The 22,307-nt window shown below is 35.9% G+C and overlaps 1 protein-coding gene and 1 pseudogene across 1 annotated transcript in view; one reads left to right on the top strand and one right to left on the bottom strand.

The window, feature by feature from the left end:
• PLD5 (phospholipase D family member 5) overlaps positions 1-22,307 on the top strand; it is a 474,233-nt gene that overhangs the window by 342,848 nt on the left and 109,078 nt on the right. The window lies entirely within an intron of this gene.
• On the bottom strand, positions 4,214-4,292 carry LOC137763241 (small nucleolar RNA U3; annotated as a pseudogene).

The raw sequence follows: 22,307 nt of genomic DNA, 5'->3' as shown, positions 1-22,307 counted from the left end.
AGACTTGTGACTTACTTATTTTATGACTGGAGTTTTGTAAATCTTAATCTCCCTCACTTATTTCACTCATCCCCCTCATCCCCATCCCCTCTGGCAACTACCAGTTTCTTCTCTATATCTATGAGTCTGTTTCTGTTTTGTTTTGTTTCTTGATTTGTTTTATTTTTAGATTCCACATATAAGTGAAATCTATAGTATTTGTCTTTTCTGTCTGACTTATTTAACATAATACCTTCTATGTCCATCCATGTTGTTGCAAAGGGAACAATCTCATTCTTTTAATGGCTGAGTAATATTCCATTGTCTATATATATACCACATCTTCTTTATCCATTCATCTATTGATGGAAACATAAGGTTGCTTCCAGATTTTGGCTATTGTAAATAATACTGCAAGGTACAGAGGGGTATGTATACCTTTTCAAATTAGTTCTTTCTTTTGGAAAAATAACCAGAAGTGGAATTGCTAGATTGTAAGAGGTAGTACTATTTTTAATTTTTGGAGGTCTTTCCATACTGTTTTCCATAGTGGCTGCACCAATTTACATTCCCACCAACAGTGCACAAGAGTTCCCTTTTCTCCACATCCTCACCTGTTAACACATGCTTTTTCTTGTCTTTTTGATAATTGCCATTCTACCAGGTGTGAAGTGATATCTCTTTGTGACTTGATTTGCATTTCCCTGGTAGTTAGTGATGTTGAGCATCTTTTCATATGTGTATTGGCCATCTGTATGTCTTCTTTGGAAAATTCCTATTCAGATTCCTTGCACATTCTTTAATCAGATTATTTGTTTTCCAATATTGATTTGTGTGGGTTCATTATATATTTTGGATATTAACCCCTTATCAGATATATCATTTGCAAATATCTTCTCCCATGTAGTGAGTTGCCTTTTTGTTTTGTTGATGGTTTCCTTCACTGGGTAAAAGCTTTTTAGTTTGATGTCTCATTTGTTTATTTCTGCTTTTGCTTCCCTTGCCTGGGTAGACATATCCAAAAAATACTGCTAAGACTGATGTCAAAGAACATACTGCCTGTGTTTTCTTTTAAGAGTTTTATGGATTCAGGCCTTGCATTTACGTCTTTAATCCATTTTTAGTTTACTTTTTAATATGGTGTAAGAAAGTGGTCCAGTTTCATTCTTGTGCAAGAAGCTGTCCAGTTTTCCCAACACCATTTATTGAAGAGAAAATCTGTTCATTTTTGACCCTTTGTCATAAATTAATTGACCATATAGTGTGGGTTTATTTCTGGACTCTCTATTTTGTTCCATTGATCTATGCATCTGTTTTTGTGCCAGTACCATACTGTTTTAATTACTATAGCTTTGTAATATAGTTTGAAATCAGAGAGCATTATATCTCTAGCTTTGTTTTTCTCTCTTAAGATTTCTTTGGCCATTTGAGGTCTTTCATGGTTCCATACACATTTGAGGATTATTTGTCTAATTCTGTGAAAAATGCCATGGGTATTTTGATAGGCATTTCATTGAATCTGTAGATTGCTTTGGGTAATATGGACATTTTAACAATATTAGTTCTTCCAGTCTATGAGCACAGTATATCATTCCATTTATTAGTGTCATCTTCAATATTTTTTAATCATTGTAGTGTAATTTTCAGAGTACAGGTCTTTCATCTCCTTGGTTAAATTTATTCCTAGGTATTTTATTATTTTCGATGCAATTGTAAATAGAATTGTTTTCTTAACTTTTCTTTTTGAAAAGTTGTAGTGTATAGAAATGCAACTGATTTCTGTATATTGATTTAGTATCTTGTAACTGTTGGGGTGGCCAAAAAGTTCATTCAGGTTTATCCATAAGATGTTACAGAAAAACCCAAACGAACTTTTTGGCCACCCCATTATATTGAATTCCCTTACTAGTTCTAATCGTTTTTGGCAGAGTCTTTAGGATTTTCAATGTATGGTATCATGTCATCTAAAAATATTGAGAGTTTCACTTCTTTCTTTCCAATGTGGTTACCTTTTATCTCTTTTTCACGTCTGATTGCTGTGGCTAGGACTTCCAATACTATGTTGAATAAAAGTGGTGAGAGTGGACATCCTTGTATTGTTCCTGATCTTAGAGGAAGAGCTTTCAGTTTTTCACAGTTGAGTATGATGTTAGCTGTGGGTTTTCATAAAGGCCTTTAATATGTTGAGGTGTGTTCCCTCTATACCCATTTTGTTGAGAACTTTTATTATAAATAGATGGTGAATTTTGTCATATCACCTACAGAGATGATCCTATAATTTGTATCCTTCTTGTTGTGTGTGTGCTGTGTCATGCTGATTGACTTGCAGATATTGAATCATCCTTGCATCCCTGGAATAAATCCCACTTGACCATAGTGCATGATTCTTTTAATATATTGTTGAATTTGGTTTCCTAATATTTTGTTGAAGATTTTTGCATCTGTGTTCAACAGGGATATTGGGCAGTAGTTTTCTTTTTTTGTGGTATCTTTATCTGGTTTCGGTATCAGAGTAATGGTGGTCTTGGAGAAGGAGTTTGGAAGGCTTCCCTTCTTTTCAATTTTTTGGAGTAGTTTGAGAAGGATAGGTATTAACTCTTCTTTAAATGTTTGGTGGAATTTGCCTATGAAGCTGTCTGGTCCTGAACTTTTGTTTGTCAGGAAGTTTTTGATTACTAATCCAATTTCATTACTAGTAATTCATCTGTTCTTATTTTCTATTTCTTCCCAATTCAGTCTTAGAAGATTGTATATTTTTAGGAATGTGTCCATTTCTTCTAGCTTGTCCAGTTTTGGATGTATAATTTTTTGTAGTAATCTCTTATGATCCTTTATATTTCTGTGGTGTTGGATTTAACTTCTCCTGTTTTATTTCTGATTTTATTTGGGCCCTCTCTCTTTTTTTCTTGGTGAGTTTGGCTAAAGGTTTATCAATTTTGTTTATCTTTTCAAAGAACTGTCTTTATTTTTATTGATCTTTTCTATTTCTTTTAGCCTGTATTCAATTTATTTCTGCTCTAATCTCTGTTCTTTCTTTCCTTCTACTAACTTTGGGCGTTGCTTATTCTTCTTTTTCTAGTTCCTTTAGGTATAAGGTTAGATTGTTTATTTGAGATTTCCATTATTTCCTGAGGTAGACTTGTGTTGCTATAAACTTCCCTCTTAGAACTGCTTTTACTGCCACCCATAGACTTTGGAATGTTGTTTTTCTGTTTTCATTTGTCTTAAGGTATTTTTTTAATTTTCTCTTTGATTTCTTTATTGACCCATTGGTTGTTTAGTAACATGTTGTTTAGCCTCCATTTGTTTGTGTATTTTTCATTTTCTTCTTGTAATTAGTTTCTAGTTTCATACCATGTGGTTGGAAAAGATGCTTGGTATGCTTTCAATCTTCTCAAATTTATTGACTTTTTGTGGCTTAACATGTGATCTATCCTGGAGAATGTTCAGTGCACACTTGAAAAAAATGTGTATGCTTCTGTTTTGTTTTGGGATGGAATGTTCTCTATATATCTATTAAGTTAATTTGGTCTACTGTTTGTTTTAGATCAATGTTTCCTTATTGGTTTTCTCTCTGGATGATCTAGCCATTGGTGTAACTGGGAGATTAAAGTTCCCTACTGTTATTGCTGTACTATCAATTTCTCCCTTTATCTCTGTTAATATTTGCTTCATGTATTTACATGCCTCTATTTTGGGTGACTATATATTTACAATTGTTATATCTTCTTGGATTGATCCCTTGATCATTTTGTAATGCTCTTCTTTGTCTCTTGTTACAGTCTTTGTTTTAAAGTCTATTTTGTCTGATATAAATATTGCTATCCCAGCTTTCTTTTCATTTCCATTTGCATGGAATATCTTTTTACATCCCTTCACTGTCAGTCTGTATGTGTCTTTAGATCTGAAGTGAGTCAGTTTTAGGCAGCATATGTATAATATATATATATATATATATATATCATATATATATGATATATATCATATATATGAGATATATCACATATCATATATATATGATATATATCATATATATATGATATATATATATATATATTCAGTTTTTATCCATTTAGCCACCCTATCTCTTTTGATTGGAACATTTAGTACATTTACATTTAAAGTAATTTTTGATGGGTATGTGCTTATTGCCATTTGTTAATTGTTTTTGCAGTTCTCTGTTTCTTTCCTTTCTGTTCTCTTCCATTGTGATTTGATTACTTTGTTTAGGGTTATCTTTGCTGGTGCTCTACTCATTCAGAGAAATTTCTCTAGTAATGAGCTATAGAAATGATCCCTGATAGTATAGTCTTCAGATAAGTGTTTTCTGACATAAAAAAATTATCTCTAGTGTGGCTCTTTATTTAAATACTTTTAGGTAGTTAAGGAAAAGGTAAAAAAACAAAACAACAACAACAACAAAATCTCTTCCCGTGTCTGTTAGGCCTTTATTGCCTTTAGTTCAAAATAATTTACATGTCAAAGTAGCATATTTTGTGATCACATATTCTGCTCCCTGTGTCCTGTCTTTGAAATTTTCCCAAGATGTTTCATAGTCTAGAAGTTGAGTTGGTAGATTGCTCCATCTCATTTAACCAGTCTCTTAGTCTTGACAATAGGTCAGATCATTTAAACTCACTTCAGACAAGCAGTCAGGTATTTAATTAGAGGCATTTCTATGGAAATAAAAGAAAAAGAGTGGCTATTGATTAGAGCTGACTCTAATCGCAGTTTGTGATTTCTGAGGGTAGCCAGTCAAGAATATTTCTAGATGTCATGCTCAAAACGTCTTCAGGTGGAGAGAGGGCAGACAGTGGCAATCTGACAGATTTTTCTGGTTTGCAGTTTGAATGTCTCTGGTGATCTTTCTCAGTGACTCACACGGCAACAGGCATGAAAATTGTCTATACGTGAGCTGTGTTGATTTCTCTGAAGTTTATCAAGTTGTCCAAATTCAGCTTGCGTGGCTTCAGAAAAATAGAAGTTTTAGTTCTTAATGATTCCAAATCAGAAGAGTAGGAGAAAAATTGGAAATATTAATTTGGACAGTTGTATACAAATATTGGTGAGAAGAAGAATTCAGGATCCAGTTAGTTCACAGGTAGGAAACAAAGCCTCACAGATAAGCAGCAGCACCATAATCTGATATACATAAAAGATTACTGTATTACTGAAACTTAATTTTTTCTCTCTATAATTAACCCCATTTTTATCAAAGATAATTACATTAAGACTAGTTTGTTTGCAGATTAAGTCTAACTTCAATAAATTTGTCCTCATTGTTTACATAAGTGCAGCAGGAGTAGTGATGGACCATATAGGCTCTGTTAAGTTGGCTTTGCTGGAACTTTTCATAAGGAATCTCCAGATTGAACTTTTAAAAGCCTCTCAAGGCTAGTAAGCCAAGCCCAGGACTTGTCATCAGACTTCACTTTTAATATCTGTAGATATGGGTGAATTCCTCTCTTCTTGAGGTCCTGAAAATATCCTGAGGTTCCTGGGCCTGCTTGGATGTGATCTTCCTTACCTGCCTGGTAAGGCTGCCAGGAACCCTGTAAGCAAGGTATCAAGTCAATTTTTCTAGTTCCTGAAAGCCAGCTGATCATAGCTGAGTCTGTGTGTATCTCTCTCAAATGTGACATTCTAGTCAAAACCTTGGTAATAAAACCAGTGTTTCCAACTGAGTCCTGTTACAAGGAGAACAAATTCTTTTTGAGCTTATACAAATAACTATATTGCTATGAAAAGAAGAATTCTCACTGAGAGTTTCTAAATTCCAGAGGGATCAGGTAGGGAGAAAAAGCAATTGTTTCATCTTCGTTCATAAAGGTATACTTTACCAAGTTGCTCTAAGTTACTGGTAGCTTCAGAGAAAAAAGTTGTCCTTAAATCTGGAAAAATAACACATTAAAGAACCAGCATTGTTTCAAACAAAAATGTCATAAATATTATAATCATCCTCTTCAGTTCATTTAGCTCCATGTAATTAATATTTGTTCTGATTGAATCTAGTTTGTCCATTAGCTCTGGAATTCTTACCCAGTTAAATTTAATGATTTTCAAGTTATCAGAAACCTATATTCTAGAGTACTTGTCAGAGTTATTTCCATGAATCTCTCAAGATGAAGCACTTCTGCAGAACACTTTTACAAATGCATCAGAGTAAAATAATAACTGCCTGTAAATGATAAAAGACTTAAAATTTGGCATGGTTAAAAATCTGATTAAAGTTCTTTATAATGCAGTAGCAAGGAAATTTGGTTATTTCTATGACACACATTCCAAGATAATAACCAGAATTGCAAGTGATAATACTGTACAAGGACATATCAGAATTTTAGGAAATTCATATAATTTCTAGAACACTTATAACATGTACCTATACAAAGAAAACATAAAGAAAGCTTAGCATCACTTATTTGACAATGGTTTCCATGTAATTTAACATATCAAATAAGCCTAGTTAGCTTAGCATCTCTCCTCGACCTTTGTCTTTTTTTAATAAGCAGAACAAATCTTTTGTTCCAGGTGACTTCCAGATAATCCCAAAGTTAGTTTGAGGTCAAAAATCTTTATTTAAACTTTATTTATAATTTGATTTTGGGAAGTTTGTCAAAAATACCAAAAGGTTTTGGACACTTGACCAAATAAGATCACAGTACTTAATTATCCATTTTACAAAAATGATGAAAAGATTTAGAAGGCAAATATAAAAGCTTACATAGTTCTGAGCAAAAACTAGCTATTTTAATATCAAGAAGTCTCAGTTTACTTAAGTAATCAAAGACCTGATGATAAAAGTAACATGAAGGACAGGAAATCATTTTTATAAAACACAAAATATTTGATTCCTAGGCATATTACTTAAAAGGTAAAAGAAAACAAACAAACAAAAAAACTCACAATGTTTTACTAAGAGCAGACCAATAATCTGAAGAAACTTGTCCTTTTAACAGAGAGAGAAAATCAAATTCTTATTTTGTACCAGTGTACTTTTGATAGTAAAATTTATTTAATTTTTAACTTAATTAAGTCCATTTCAATCATAGCCAGCTTGATCACACATAAAATTCCTTTTCCAAGATTCCTTTTTCATAAACCTTGTACAATTTTCTATGTCCATTTTAGTTTGTACCTTGTTCTCTTTTCCATTCTGAAATAACAACCTTACTTTAGGACAAAATTACTTTCTTTTTCCTCAACAAAAATTCATCTCCATCTGTCATACCTTTCTTTTTGCCAAAAACACACGTATAGAGATACTTTTTTGCATATAAAGATGTTTTCTTATCATTTCTAGTTGTTTTAATTACTTGTATTAATTAGAATTCTTAGCCCTTAGACCTGAATTTCTAGTGAAAACTAAGATGCTAACAACTGTGAACTGTTACACTAGCCTTCTTTAGATGGGCAAATTTATGAATAGATTTTATAATTTCTAGAAACTAATTCTTCTTCATAGTACAGTTTTTCAATATGGCAAAACACATGTTTACTAATATATCCAAATATCTTTAGTTTGTCTTTAAAAGGAAACCAAAAGTAGACAAGTCTATGTTCAATAATTAATGTTTCTGTGTTTTATCTTATTTGAAAATGATCTAGATATTTAATGAATCTCTCTCCATTTAATTTAACTTAGCAAAATTCCAAAGGTGTAAGTTACCAAAGAGACTTGAGAAACCATTTAAATAGGCATATCATAAAGCAGTCATTGTAGAAAAAGTTCACTTTTAAATTCTTATCTCACCTACATCTATCTAATTCACTTGTTTTCAGCAATTATACTTTGATTACTTATGAAACTTTCATGAGACATTAAAGCAGTTAGCCATCATCTTAAGTTGTTTTTCTTGCTGACAAATTTTATAACAGATAACATGAACTTATTTGACTTTTATTTAACCTTGGTAGAATAAAAGTATTAATGCTGTTAACTCTAAAGACTTATCTGTATTAATTAAACCAACATACTTAAACTAGCTTTTATTTACTGAAAATTATCTTAGATTATGTGAACTTGAAAAACATTTGGGTTAGTTTCTATATTTTTGAAAATTTTAGGAATACTTAATTCATAAGTGTTTAATTTTAAGCCAATTAAATAGAGCTCTTTTACAAATTAATGTTGGCATATTATACATATACATATAAAATTACATACACACACACACACGCACGCATGCGTATGTTACTGAACTCAGGTTTGGCTGCTTGCCACTCAAAAGCCAATACTCAAGAGGCAAGTGTTGTAGAAAGGAAAGTTGCTTAAGTCAGAGAGACATCACTCTGTGGAGAAGGTGGACTCATGTCCCCAAACCAAATTCAGAGATTCTGCTCAGCCATGACAGTTTTTAAAGGGAAAAAAGGGGAAGTAATCTCAGTTAACCATTGAGGCAGAAGGTTAGGTTCTGCCTTTTCTATTGTGTGCAGGCTCACTGACTCCTCATGATCTTTCTTCCGATGTTATCTCTTCTGTGTGGTCAGCCTGCAGCATTGCTAAGGGGACCTGCTGGGAGTAAAGAGCTAGTCATTTTTTACTTAATTCTTCATTCCTACTTCTGTTGAAAAGAATCAACAGGTTAGGCAAGGCATTGTGTGCATTCAGTAGAGCATAAGTCAGGAGTTAGGTTAAATGTTGCCTAGTGATCTCATTTCTGTAAGTTTTGAGGGGAACATAAATGGGCAAATAGGAAAGGGGCAAAAAAGCTGCTAGCAAATCCCCATTTGTCAAATGTCATTCCATTTCTATGGGACTAGGGGTGAAGATCTGTCTTCTGTAACTTCTTTATGCTGACATAGGGTGCTGTATTCTCAGAGTGGAAGATGACGACATGCTCTCTTTGCTGACAGTTTTAGTTGCCTGCTTACACATACGGGCAGAGCAAGCTATAATTATTTTGATGCTCACAAAGATATAGATTATTATGAGCAATAATGTTAATCCCATTCTCTTGAGTCCAGTTCTTGGAACTGTGCTAGCCATAGATTCAGTACTGCTCAAGATGGAGCAGCTTATGTCATGGCTAAAGTCTGTGACTCCTTTGTCCTAACTATTAACTACTTGAGCCTGCTCTTTTGTGATTCAGTGAGGCCTGGGAGAATTCAGCTTTTCTACAAAAAAGAGGCAGGGGAAGTGGAGGGGCCCTTGTACTTGGGGGGAGGGGCACAGTGTTCTGCTGCGTTTCACATAGACATACGTAAACATGCAGACAGAAACAGAGATCCTATAGCTTCTCTTCCAAAATTTTAGCTATGAATCAGGTACAACAATATAAAACTCACTAGTTTAGATAAACAGCAGATGGAATAAGTTGTTTACCACTCAGGTGGCCAAAGCTTTTTACCACTTGTGAAGATTTTTAAGATTTGTATTTGCCTCGACAAGTAATCTAATGGAGGCTGTGGATGAGCTTGGGGCAAGGGAGCTTTTATAGCAGTTTATATTTTAAAAAGCCTCTTTCCCTCCCATTTTTGTCTTTGGTTTCTTGCAAGTATGGCTTTGTTTTAGTTATTTCCTGAGGTGTTTGCATTTTAAAGACATGTTAAGATTTACGTTTTCAAAGAACCAAGAGATAATGTAAGTTTTTTCCTAGGAGTTTGGAGGTACCTTTCTTTATTATCAGGGTAATCACTATTAAAATTGTTCCTTCATTTTAGACCAATTCAATGTCCTGATCTTTTACAATATCTACAAGCATTTTGAAGTGAATAGGGGAGTTTTGGGGTATGGTAAATATAGGTAGATTTTGAATTGTTTCTGAACTGCAGTTCTGGTTTTGTAAAGATTTGTAAAATAAGTACAGTTGCTTTTAATTCCTCAAGAATTGGGTTTCAGCCTACATGATATCAAGGGGCTTATCTGGCCAGCCAACTGCATTATCTTCAATTTGCTGCTTTATATCAGGGAGAAGTTTTTCAACGAAAATGGAAACCAAAAAATTTCTATATCTTGGAGCCTCAGGGTTTAATGCAGTATGCCTTTGTTAAGTCTGTATAAAGCATTTTAACAAAGGCCTTTTTTCTGAGTGCACACTTCAACCTTGGACCAATTCATCTTAGAAGGGAAAGCTTCTGCTAATGTTTTTATCAACCCCTGAATATCAGCCTCAGGCTGAGCTATTTCCTGATCATTTGCAGGAAACCCCTGAACAGGAAACTAAGAGCACCCCTTAGCTGCCAAACAAAGTCCCTGTGAGTTAGGTGGTGAATGGCCATTAATATTTCTAATTTCTCTTTAACTTTGGTAGGATCTTCTAAAAGTGGAGGTAAAAAGGGCTTTATAATTTAAAGACCTGCTTCTGGACAGGGGACATGAATTCCTTTGGTGGGGGTCAAGGATTTATTTGCAAAGGACATTGCATAGGAAGGCCTGAGGCTGGCAGAGCCTGATTATAGGGCCCCACAAAGCAAGCCTTACTGCCCATCTCAGGTGCTTCTGCTAAATTCACTTCCTGGTTTTCAGTATTTACATGAGTAACCTATATACTCTGGGTCTAGAAATTAGGCTGGAGAGCTCTCTGTAAATCTTGTAAGAAGAGGGAAGTTAATATAGGCAGCTGGGTGTTTATGGGATTTTTCTGGGGAAGGTGGAGGAGTTTGGGGAACTAAGGGAATTTGCTGCGAAGACAGGCCCAGATTTTAAGAAGAATTTATGTTGGATGTGGACTTTAAATTTTGTTCTACATCTAATTTCTGTTCTTTCATCTTGTTAAGGGAGTCCCTACGGCTAGCTGTAATATTCCTTTGTATACACTTTTCAATTTGGTTTTTCCATGGGTACCGATAAGATAATTATTTAGGAAGAGAGCTCTTTAAAAACTTTCTTTTAAATATAGCCAATTCAAAGAATCCATTGTCTGGTCATTAATGAATAGAATCTTATATTAATCTTGATAGGGACTCAAGCCAGTAGGCGTTTTTTTATGGCTTAAACATGAATGCAAGAGGCATCCTAAAGAAAGTGCAAAAGATGCAGCCCTCCCAAAATCCAGAAAGTTCACTTCCAGAGTTAGTCTACAAAAACAAAGACCTTTGTTGTAGAGATTTAAGAATGGTGTAGTGCAAATGGTGTCTCCAGTCTCTTACAGGAACATGAGGCACAACCAATCACAGACCCACTAATCTATGACACCAGGCAGGCACTACTGGAATGGGATTTTTCCAGCACTAAAAAGGCAATGAAGGTTGAGATAACAAAGACCCCTTGTGGACTGGGACCACTTATGACAGACTTTTCAGAGAGCAGGCACAGCCAGACAAAGGGAATGCTGCTTGTGAATTCATGTCTTAAAGTCTATTTTGTCCAATATAAGTATAACTACCCCAGCTTTCTTTTTATTTCTGTTTACATGGAATATCTTTTTCCAGTCTTTCACCTTCAGTCTGTGTGTGTCTTTACATCTGAAGTGAGTCTGTTGTAGGCAGCATATATATGGATCTCCTATTTTATCCATTCATTTACTCTTTGTCTTTTGATTGAAGCATTTAGTCCATTTACATTTAAAATAATCATTGATAGCTATGTACTTATTGGCATTTTGTTAATTGTCATCAGGCTATTTTTGTAGTTCTCCTCTGTTCCTTTCTTCTTCTCTTGCTCTCTTCCCTTGTGCTTTGATGACTTTCTTTAGTGTTGTATTTGGATTCCTTTCTCTTTATTTTTTATATATCTATTATAGGTTTTTGGCTTGTGGTTATCATGAGGTTCATATATGACAACAAACATATCTATACATACATACAAGTATATATATACATACATACAAATATACATATCTATGTGTGTGTGTATATATATATATTATATATAGTATGTATATATATGTATATATATATACTATATATAGTATATATATTTTAAGTTCATGGTCATTTAACCTTGAACATATTCTACAAGCTCTACATAATTTACATCTTTTCATTTTTTGTTTCTCTTCATTAACTATTGTAGTTATACTTGATTTTACTACTTTTGTTTTTTAACCTTCAAACTAGCTTTATAAGTAGTCGATTAACTACCTTAACTGTATATTTGCCTTTACCAGTGAGTTTTTTTTTCATGTTTTCTTATTTCTAGATATAGCCTTTTCTTTGTCATTTAAAGAAGTCTCTTTAACATTTCTTGTAAGGCCAGTTTACTGGTGACGAGCTCCTTTAGCTTTTGCTTGTCTAGGAAACTCTATTTCTCCCTCAATTTTGAATGATAACTTTGCCAAGTAGAGTATTCCTAGTTGTAAGTTTTTTTCCTTTCACCATTTTGAATATATCATGCCACTCCCTTCTGACCTGCAAAGTTCCTGCTGAAAAATCTGCTGATAGCCTTATGGAGTTTTCCTTGTACATAATAAATTGGTTTTTTCTTTCTAACTGCTTTTGAGAGTCTCTCTTTATCCTTACATTTTACTATTTTAATTATAATGTCTCTTGGTGTGGTTCTCTTTGGGCTCATCTTGTTTGGAATTATCTGGGCTTCCTGGACGTCTATTTTTTTTTCCAGATTAGGGAAGTTTTCCACCATAATTTCTTGAAATAATTTGTTGGCCTTTTCTCTCTCTCTTCTCCTTCCAGGATCCCCATGTTGCAAATGTTATTATGCTCGATGTTGTTTGTTAAGGTATCCTTTGCTTTTTAAATTTTTTTTTCTTTTTCTTTTTTTCTTTTTTTCTTTTTTTTTGGCTGCTCTGTCTGGATGAAACCCAGTACTGCTCTTCCGGATCACTGATTTGTGCATCTACTTCATTCATTCTGCTGTTGAACCCCTCTGGTGTATTTTTCAGTTCAGTTCAGTTATAACCTCTGTTTGGTACTTTCTCTTTGTTGAAGTTCTCACTGCGTTCATCCATTTCTCCCAAGATCAGTGAGCTTATTTTTGACCATTACTTTGAAACCCTTTATCAGTTAGGTTTCTCATCTCTGTTTCATTAAGATCCTTTTCTGGGGATTTTTCTTATTCTTTGGTTTGGAATACATTCCAGCGTATCCTCATTTTGCCTGACTGTCTTTGTCTTTACGTTCTAGGCAAAACAGCTCCCTCTCCCATTCTTGAATGCATGGTCTTGCCTAGGAGATGATCCACAGAGCCCAGAAACACAACCTCCCCTGGCTTTCAGAGCCAGCTCTCAAAGGATGTCTCTCATGTGGAATACCTCACTGCCTGTGGCAGGGTTGTGGCTGGGCAGGATGCACTCACCTGGTGTGGTTGTGGCTTGGCTGCTGACTGGGGTGGGCTGGGTGCAAGATGCTCATGCAGTGGAGTGTTTGCAGAATGGGGCCGGGCTCAACTCTGGCCACCAACATCCCAGACCTTATCATATTTTATTACAACTGATGAGCCCATTTTAGATCATGTTTTACTTATCTGTTTTGAGTGTGGAATTGTTTGCATAATTGAGGATGTATAATTTAAGCACACTTTATTTTTTTTCTTTGCAACAATTTTTTTTTTTTTTAACCATTTTTTAAATTGAAGTATAGTTAATTTACAATGTTTTGTTAGTTTCAGGTGTACAGCGAAGTGAGATATATACATATATATTTATATATGTATATATCTCACAACATTGTAAATTAACTATACTTCAATTTATATATAGTCTTTTTCAGATTCTTTTCCATTGTAGGTTATTACAAGATATTGAATATAGTTCCCTGTGCTATACAGTAGGTCCTTGGTGTTTATCTATTTTATATATAGTAGTGTATATATATTAATCCCAAACTCTTAATTTATCTCCCCCAGCTCTCACTATCCCCTTTAGTAACCATAGGTTTGTTTTCTATGGCTGTGAGTCTATTTCTGTTTTGTAAATAAGTTCATTTATGTCATTTTTTAAGATTCAACATATAAGTGATATTATATGATATTTTTCTTTCCCTGTCTGTCTTATTTCACTTAATATGATAATCTCGAGGTCCATCCATGTTGCTGCAAATGGCATTATTTCATTCTTTTTTATGGCTGATTAATACTCCATTGTGTATAAATACCATATCTTCTTTGTCCATTTATCTGTTGATGGACAGTTAGGTTGCTTCCATGTCTTGGATACTGTAAATAGTGCTGCTATGAACACTGGGGTGCATGTATCTTTTCAAATCAGAGTTTTCTCCAGATATATGCCCAGGAGTGGGATTGCAGGATCATGGTTATTCTATTTTTAGTTTTCTGAGGAACTTTCACACTGTTTTCCATAGTAGCTGCACCAATTTACATTGCCACGAACAGTGTAGGAGGGGTCCCTTTTCTCTACACCCTCTCCAGCATTTATTAGAGCAAATTTTATTTTTAAGTATAATTTTATTTTAAAGCCTAATGGTTCCTTAAATCAACCATTCCTATAGAGAGTTTGTTGAACTATGAGGCAATAATCAAAGTGTGGCATTTTGCTAGAAGTGGACCCTGTTGAGTCCAAATCTGTAGACTAAAAGCAAAGTATCAAAGACAACCCATGAAAAATTCCACAACATAGTTTTGACAGTGTTTGAATGGATATGTTAAAACTAAAAATGAAATGTGCACTTCAGATTCACTTTTTCTACAACTGGAACATGTAACTGATTATCTAAAAAATTTTCTGAATATCACTCACTGAATGATTTGAAAATGGAGATATGTCATGACTGGTGATTTTTACCCTTTGGTGTTGCCTTTAGCCTTCAAGCCAATGGATTCCAGAATGTTGCTATTAAATTGATTAAACTGTACTGGTTTTATTAAAGCTCCCAAGAATAGGCTATGACCTTTTTCATTGCTCATACAAATCAATACATTCAGAAGAAGAAAAACCTGATTGGTATTATAGACTTCTGCTGCAAACTTTGCTTTCAGGAAACACCTATAAGCCTTTCCAGAAATCTATAATTACTAATACTGATGCATTTCCCTTTGGTACATGCTTAAGGCTCATTAATTACCTGTGTTCAAAAGCTGGTGATAAACTCATTTTTATAATGCTATTAGGGGTATATTAACATGTGATAAACTATTTAAAAATAAGACAATGGTAAACACTAAATTCAGGATCATGGTTGCATCAGAGAAAAATGGTAGGGATATGGGATCAAGCATAAGCACACAAACAACTTTAATGCAGGATATCTCATCCTCGAGACTGTCAACATTTGGGGCAGGATAAGTCTCTGTTGTGGGAGACTGCCTGGTGTATTGCAGGATGTTTAACAACATCCTTGAACTCTACCCACTGAATGCTAATAGTGTTCCTGTCACCAATTATGACAAACAAAAATGTCTCCAGTTATTGTTGCATGTCCCATGGGGGAAGGGGGACAGAATCATCACTGACTGGGAAGCACTGCTTTAATTAGATTGGCAAGGTTTTAGTTTTTATTTTTAGTAAGAAGGAAGGTTCACAGGTATCCATTTGTATATGGTGCTTCATAATTTTCTTGTAAGTTATATATATTCTCTTGAAATTTACTAAAGCTTTAGTAATATACTTACAACTGGTGACTTTCTGGAAGTAAACTTGGAGATACATTTGTTTGATTTTTTTCATGATAATCAAGGGGAATATAGAACTTTATTTTCCACTTTTAACCACAATGTACTAACGTATTTCTTTTTGTGTCATTATGAAGAGTATTTTGACAGAATGTTTATTTTAAATTTGAAACATTTAATCATGCAATTTGTGCAACTGGCTCGTTGCTAAAAATTGCATGATTTTTAGCCCAGAACTGAATATTTTTAGTCAGACATTAAAAATATGCATATAAAGCTTGTAGGACTTATGTGTGCACAAAATAAAGTACAATCTTATCTGATCAATACCATAAGAATAAGTTAGTAAAGAAACATAACCCCTCCAAACCAAGTTTAAATAACAAGTAATTTATTCTAAAGATTTAGAGGAACTGAAGGTCTGAAGTGGAGCTGGTCTGAGGAGACGAGGCTGCCAAGGACTCTCCTCTACCACTGCCTCCCTCTTCCTTTTCCTCTCCTGGGAGGACATTGTCTTTTTATCTCTTTTCCTCACGCATCTGGTTCTTTCACACTCTCTGAAGCTTGCCTTCTCCTCCCCTTCATTTACGTGGACTTGGATAGTCATGGCAAACTCCATCTGTTTATGACTCTCCAGCACAGCTTCTTTTAATTAGCTTCAGAGGAAATCTTATTGGCTCAGCTTAGGTCAGGTGTCTACATTTGGTTCAATCAGCTGTGGCAAAATAGAGACTAAACAGATTTACATGGTACCTAGACCTTTCCATTCTGCATCATGTGGGTGCATCTAGCACTCTAAGAAGTGGGCATTGGCCAAGAAGAAAGGATGAACATCTAAACCACATGTAACATCAACTAACAGACATAGCCTATGAAGATTTTGTTTCCCCTTCATGAAAGAGACAGAGAGAGAACTGCTAGATGTAGAGAAGATACATCTGGAGTATATAAATCTGAGCATAGGTAGAATTTAACTCTCTTATGTACACTGGAATTAAATATTAAATTCTTCAACCAGATGTCTTCTGACGTTGTTCACTTTCCCCCTGAGTTATCTTCCTTATGTGTAAGTGTGTGTGAACATTCCAAGGTTAAACCTCTTCAGAATCTCTGCTGTTCAGTTAATCTAGAGAGAAAGCACATTCCTGAAGTTTCCAAATGGAAATGATAAATAATATTTTAGCAATTTTAGATTGGAATGAGTATCCTGAGGTGATGAATTAGCTACTGTTCAACAAATATATTATTTGTGAATCTATTTCTGGTCAAAATATGAGTATAAGGATTTTTTTGTTGATGGTAATAAAGCAGAATCACAGACATAGCCATGTCCTAAAAATCATGTGGTAGGCACAGATAGAAGGCTGGTCGCCAAGGGTCTGCACTGTAGGCAGGTGGGGGTGACTTTGAGCTCAGCCATGTACTATCATCCACAGCTGCATCATACATGAGGAACAGTGAGGTGCTCCAGAATCTGACTAAGGCAAACATTAGGGTCCCTGAAAAAGAACAGTGCTCTCTATACGTGAGTTAGTTATTAATTCCACTAAACAAGATATAGGACAGATCTATAATATGCAAGTTTAATGCTGGAAAGTCTTTCTAGAGGAGGATTCACATTTTTAAATATGTGTATATGCAGTAAACTTGATTCCCCAAGGTAGTGACATTAATTTCCAATTCATTGTGACATTATACTTTTTTTCTTTAAGTATTTTTCTAATTAATAAATAACTTTTAGTTAATATTTTCATGTTCTCTGTTAAATTTCAATGGATTATTTTCTTCATTGACACTATGCATGCACAAAATAAAGTACAATATTATCTGGTTAATACCATAAGAATAACAGTAAAGAAATAGAACTGCTGTAAAACCAGGAGCATTCTCTATTAAATGTCAACAGAGCATCTCTATTAAAGCTCAAAGGATTAATAAGTACTTTGGGATTTCCTGATTGTTAATATTTTACTTCTCAAGAAGGAATTAAAACAAGGGGATTAACCACACCACTTTATCTTGATTAGTGCAGTGGATTAGGACTTCACCACCACCACGTCAGCACATTTGTAGCTTTTTTAAAGATTTAATTGGACTTCTTAGATATTGTGAAAGTAATTGATAAAGCAATTATAGAAACAAGTACATCCTCTTGATTTATCATGTTTGCACATAAAAACATTATTTTGAGGGGCTTCTCTGGTGGCACAGTGGTTGGGAATCCGCCTGCCAACGCAGGGCACATGGGTTCAAGCCCTGGTCCGGGAAGATCCCACATGCCACAGAGCAACTGGGCCCCATGCGCCACAACTACTGAGCCTGTGCTCTAGAGCCCATGAGCCACAACTACTGAGCCCACTTGCCACAACTACTGAAGCCCACGCATCTGGAGCCCATACTCCACAAAAAGAGAAGCCACTGCAATGAGAACCCCACGCACTGGTGAAGAGTGGCCCCCACTCGCCACAACCAGAGAAAAGCCCACGTGCAGCAATGAAGACCCAATGCAGCCAAAATAAATAAATAAATAAAATAAAATAATAAAAAAATAAAAAATTTTTAAAAACATTATTTTGAATTGCTAATAATTTCTGTTAATCATCAGTTAAACACGTAAACGATCAGGCTGAAAACAGGAGGAACTGCAGAAATCCAGACCTACCAACAACCTTGCACAGCAACCAGCCAGTGGTCCTGGTGTGTCACTGTTGCTGTGATGTGCATCTCTCACTTGGCATCCTGAGGCATCTACACAGTGGATCATTGGCTGCAGAGAGACCAACAACATTTTTCTCTATTAAAAATGAAACATAGGAGAATGAAAATTGATTAATCAAACTTAACAAATACCTTTTCAAAGCTGTTGAAAAAAGGTGTTTATTTGAATCAATAAAGATATTTTTAAAGATATTTTGTAATCTTATAAGTCTATAACATTTACTTCATAAAAATATGTGTAACCTTCTTTGCCAATTAAAATTCTAGCATAATACCATGTAATAAACTCAAATGTGGTTTGTGCACTTAATACTACCACTGCAATAAATGGTGCATTAAAAACTTTTTTTGTAATTAAATATGTTTTATAGTCAGAAAATATTGGATTTTAACCATCTCTTTCTAAAAAAACAATAGGATGAGGATAATTTCTATAACCAACAAAAAAGATAATTTAGAAGTGCATGTAAAATAAATTATTTTAAGTAAAATATTGAATAATATGTTTGTAATAAAATGAGGGACAGTTGGATATGACTAAATATATATTTATAAATATATAAATTATAGTTATGTAACTATAGATGTAAATTAAGGTATAAATTAAGATAAAGCATTTATCTTCAGAGATAGATGGGGATTAGATTTAGATAGAGACGAATAGATAATTCTTAATGTGAAAGTGATATTTCACAAACCATATGTAGACAAATATTTTTCCAGATGTATCATCAAATATTTTCAATTGATTTTCTTATACCATGTCCAGTAGTTTGTAGGGGAAAAACGATATACCATGTGGGATCATTGTAACATAGCTGTCTTGGCCCTGGGCACACAGAGGTGTTCAGTAAATGGGAGTTACTGTTATTACATATTTCTTGATCTCTACACACAGCTCTGCTGGCCTTGCAGCTCTGGCCCTAGCAGAACTGTGAAGCCATCACTGTCTTTCATGCTCTCGGCCTTCACTTGGGGTTCCCTAATAGAGCGATGGGGGCACCCCTTTTTCATCTTTGAGATATTCAGTGCCCCCTTGCTATCTGAACAGCAGGGATGGAGCAGATCCTGATCATTTTAAATTTTGCACTTTATTTGGTATGCTTGAATTTGTTTTTTGTTCTTCCAGTTTTATTGACATATTGACATACAGTACTATATAAGTTTAAGGTGTACAGCATAATGATTTGACTTACATGCATCATGAAATGATTATCACAGTAAGTTTACTAAACGTCTATCATTTCATATAGATACAAAATTAAAGAAATAAAAAGAAGTTTTTCTTGTGATGAGAACTCAGGATTTACACTTTTAAAAACTTTCATCTCTAACATACAGCAGTGTTAATTTATCATGTTGTACATCACTAGTACTTATTTATCTTACAATTGGAAGTTTGTACCGTTTGACTACCTTCATCCAGTCCCCCCTGCTTTTGTCTTTTATCCTTCCTACTACCTTTATACATTGCTAATTTATGACCTTTACTATATATTTGCCTTTACCAATGAGATTTTTCCTTTCATAATTTTCATGTTTCTGGTTGTGACCTTTTCCTTTTCTCTTAGAGAAGTCCCTTTAACCTTTCACTATAAAGCTGCCTTAGTGGTGCTGAACCCTTTTAGCTTTTGCTTGTCTGTAAAACTTTTGATCTCACCATCAAATCTGAATGAAAGCCTTGCCAGGTAGAGTATTCTTAGTTGTAGCTTTTTCTCTTTCATCACTTTAAATATATTGTGCCATTCACTTCTGGCTTGCAGAGTTTCTGCTGAAAATTCAACTGATAGTCTCATGGGAGTTCCCTTGTGGGTAACTAACTTCTTGCTTTTCCCTTTCTGCTTTTAATATTCTCTCTATCTTTAATTTTTGCCATTTTAATTACAATTTGTCTTGGTGTGGTCCTCTTTGGGTTGATCCTGTTTAGGACCCTCTGTGCTTCCTGGACCTGGAAACCTGTTTCCTTCCCCAGGTTAGGGAAGTTTTCAGCTATTATGTCTTCAAATATGTTCTCTGCCCCTTTCTCTCTCTCTCTTCTCCTTATGGGAACCCTATTATGTGAACGTTAGTATGTGAACATTAGGTGTCTCATAAATGGTCCCCACTTCTTATTATTCTTTTTTCTGTTCAGCTTCAGTGATTTCCACTACTCTGTCTTCCAGCTTGCTGATCTGTTTTTCTGTATCATTTAATCGACTGCTGATTCTTTCTAGTGTATTTTTCATTTCAGTTATTGTATTCTTCAGCTCTGTTTGGTTCTTTTCTTGTATTCTCTAACCTTTGTTAAACTTCTCACTGTGTTCATCCATTCTGCTCCTGAGTTCTTTGAACATCTTTCCAACCATTACCTTGAACTCTTTCTTGGGTAGATTGCCTATCTCCACTTCACTTAGTTCTTCTGGGGTTTTATCTTGTTCCTTCATTTGGAACCTATTCCTTTGTCACCTCATTTTGCGTAATTTGCTGTTTGTACTTCTATGTATTTGGCAGGTTGATTATGTTTCCCTGCCTTGGAGAAGTAACCTTTTATAAGAGATGTTCTATGCATCCCAGTAATATACTCCCCTTTGGTCACCAGAGGTAAATGCTCTAGGGGTCCTCCCTATGTGGGTTGTGCAGGTCTTTCTGTTATGGCAGACTGACTACTGTGGGCAGTCTGGTAGGTGTCTGGTCTCCGGTTTGGTTGGTTGCCAGGCCCTCCCTTGTGCAGAAACTACTGGCTACTGGTTAGGGGGACCAGGTCATGAGGCTGCTGCCTGCAGGGCCTTGGAGGTCTTGAAGCTGGTTTTGTTCTGCTGGTGGGCAGGGCTGGGTCCTGATATAGGAGGCTGCTGGGATGTGATGGTCCTGGGACTTGTGTCTGCCTGCTGGTGGGCAGGGCCAGGCCCAGGGGATTGCGGGGCTGGTGCCTGCCCATTGGTGGGTGAGGCCAGATCCTGGGGCTAGTGCTGGCTTACTGGTTGGCAGAGCTGGTGTCTCTGGGTGCAGGGCCCTGGCGGTCCTAAGGCTAGTGTGCAGGGCTTGGTCCTAGAGTCCTCGAGCCTCTGGTGGACAGGGCTGGGTCCCAGGGTGGTTCTGGGCTCAGGGGACTTAAGACAGCAGGCCTGCTGCTGGGTGGAGCTATGTCCCTGCCTGGCTAGTTGTTTGGCCTGAAGCCTCCCAGTACTGGTGCTGACCATCCAGTGGGTGAGGTCAGGCTCCAGTGCTAATAAGCTCAAGGGAGGATTCCAAAACGACTCTTGCCAGGAATGGTGTCCAAGTGGCAGATAAAGCTCCCCAAAATGGCTGCCACCAATGTCTGTGTCCCCAGGGTGAGCTCCAGTTACCTCCTGCCTCTCCTGCAGACTCTCCAGGATCAGCAGGTGGGTCTGAACCAGGCTCCTTTCAAATCACTTCTTCTGCCCTGGGTCCTAGAGCATGTGAGATTTTGTGTGCACCCTTTAAGAGTGGAGTCCCTATTTCCCACAGCCCTCTGGCTATCCCGAAAGTAAGTAAATAAGCCCTTCCAGCCTTCAAAGCCAAATGCTCTACAAGCTCGTCTTCCTGGTGCAGGACCCCCAGGCTGGGGAGCCTGATTTGGAGCTCAGATCACCTGCTCATTGGGAAGATCCTCCCTTTTGTGGGTCACCCACCCCAGGGTATGGGTCTTGACTGTACCGTGTCTCCACCCCTCCTACAAGTCTCATTGTGGTTCCCTCTTTATATTTTTAGTTGTGGATGTTTTCTGCTGGCCTTCTGATTTTTCTCATCAATAGTTATTCTGTAAATAGTTGTAATTTTGGTGTGCCCTTGGGAGGAGGTGAGCTCAGGGTCTTCCCACCATTTTGGCCACACCGTGGTATGCTTGAATTTGAATCATCCACTTTTGGTCTTTTGTCCATAATTTCACATAACATTTGGTATATATTAGATATTCAGTAAAGGTTTATTGAATACTTTTAGGCATCAATAAGTAACTGTAGAAACTCTGGCTGCAGGGTTACACAGGCCTGTGGTCCCTGAAATCACATTCTTTAGGCTAAACTGCCAAATAAATTAACATAGTACTTTTAGGGAGATGCCTATGCAGTGTGGGATGGAGAGGTTGAAAGGGATAATCCTCAGTGCGTCCTTCAGATAGGCTCAGTGTCCACTCAGGTGGGCCAGT

This window comes from Eschrichtius robustus, chromosome 3 (genome assembly GCF_028021215.1).
Source record: "Eschrichtius robustus isolate mEscRob2 chromosome 3, mEscRob2.pri, whole genome shotgun sequence".
Taxonomy (NCBI): domain Eukaryota; kingdom Metazoa; phylum Chordata; class Mammalia; order Artiodactyla; family Eschrichtiidae; genus Eschrichtius; species Eschrichtius robustus.
The sequence above is the reverse complement of the archived record's forward strand: the minus strand, read 5'-3'. Positions and strand labels throughout refer to the sequence as shown.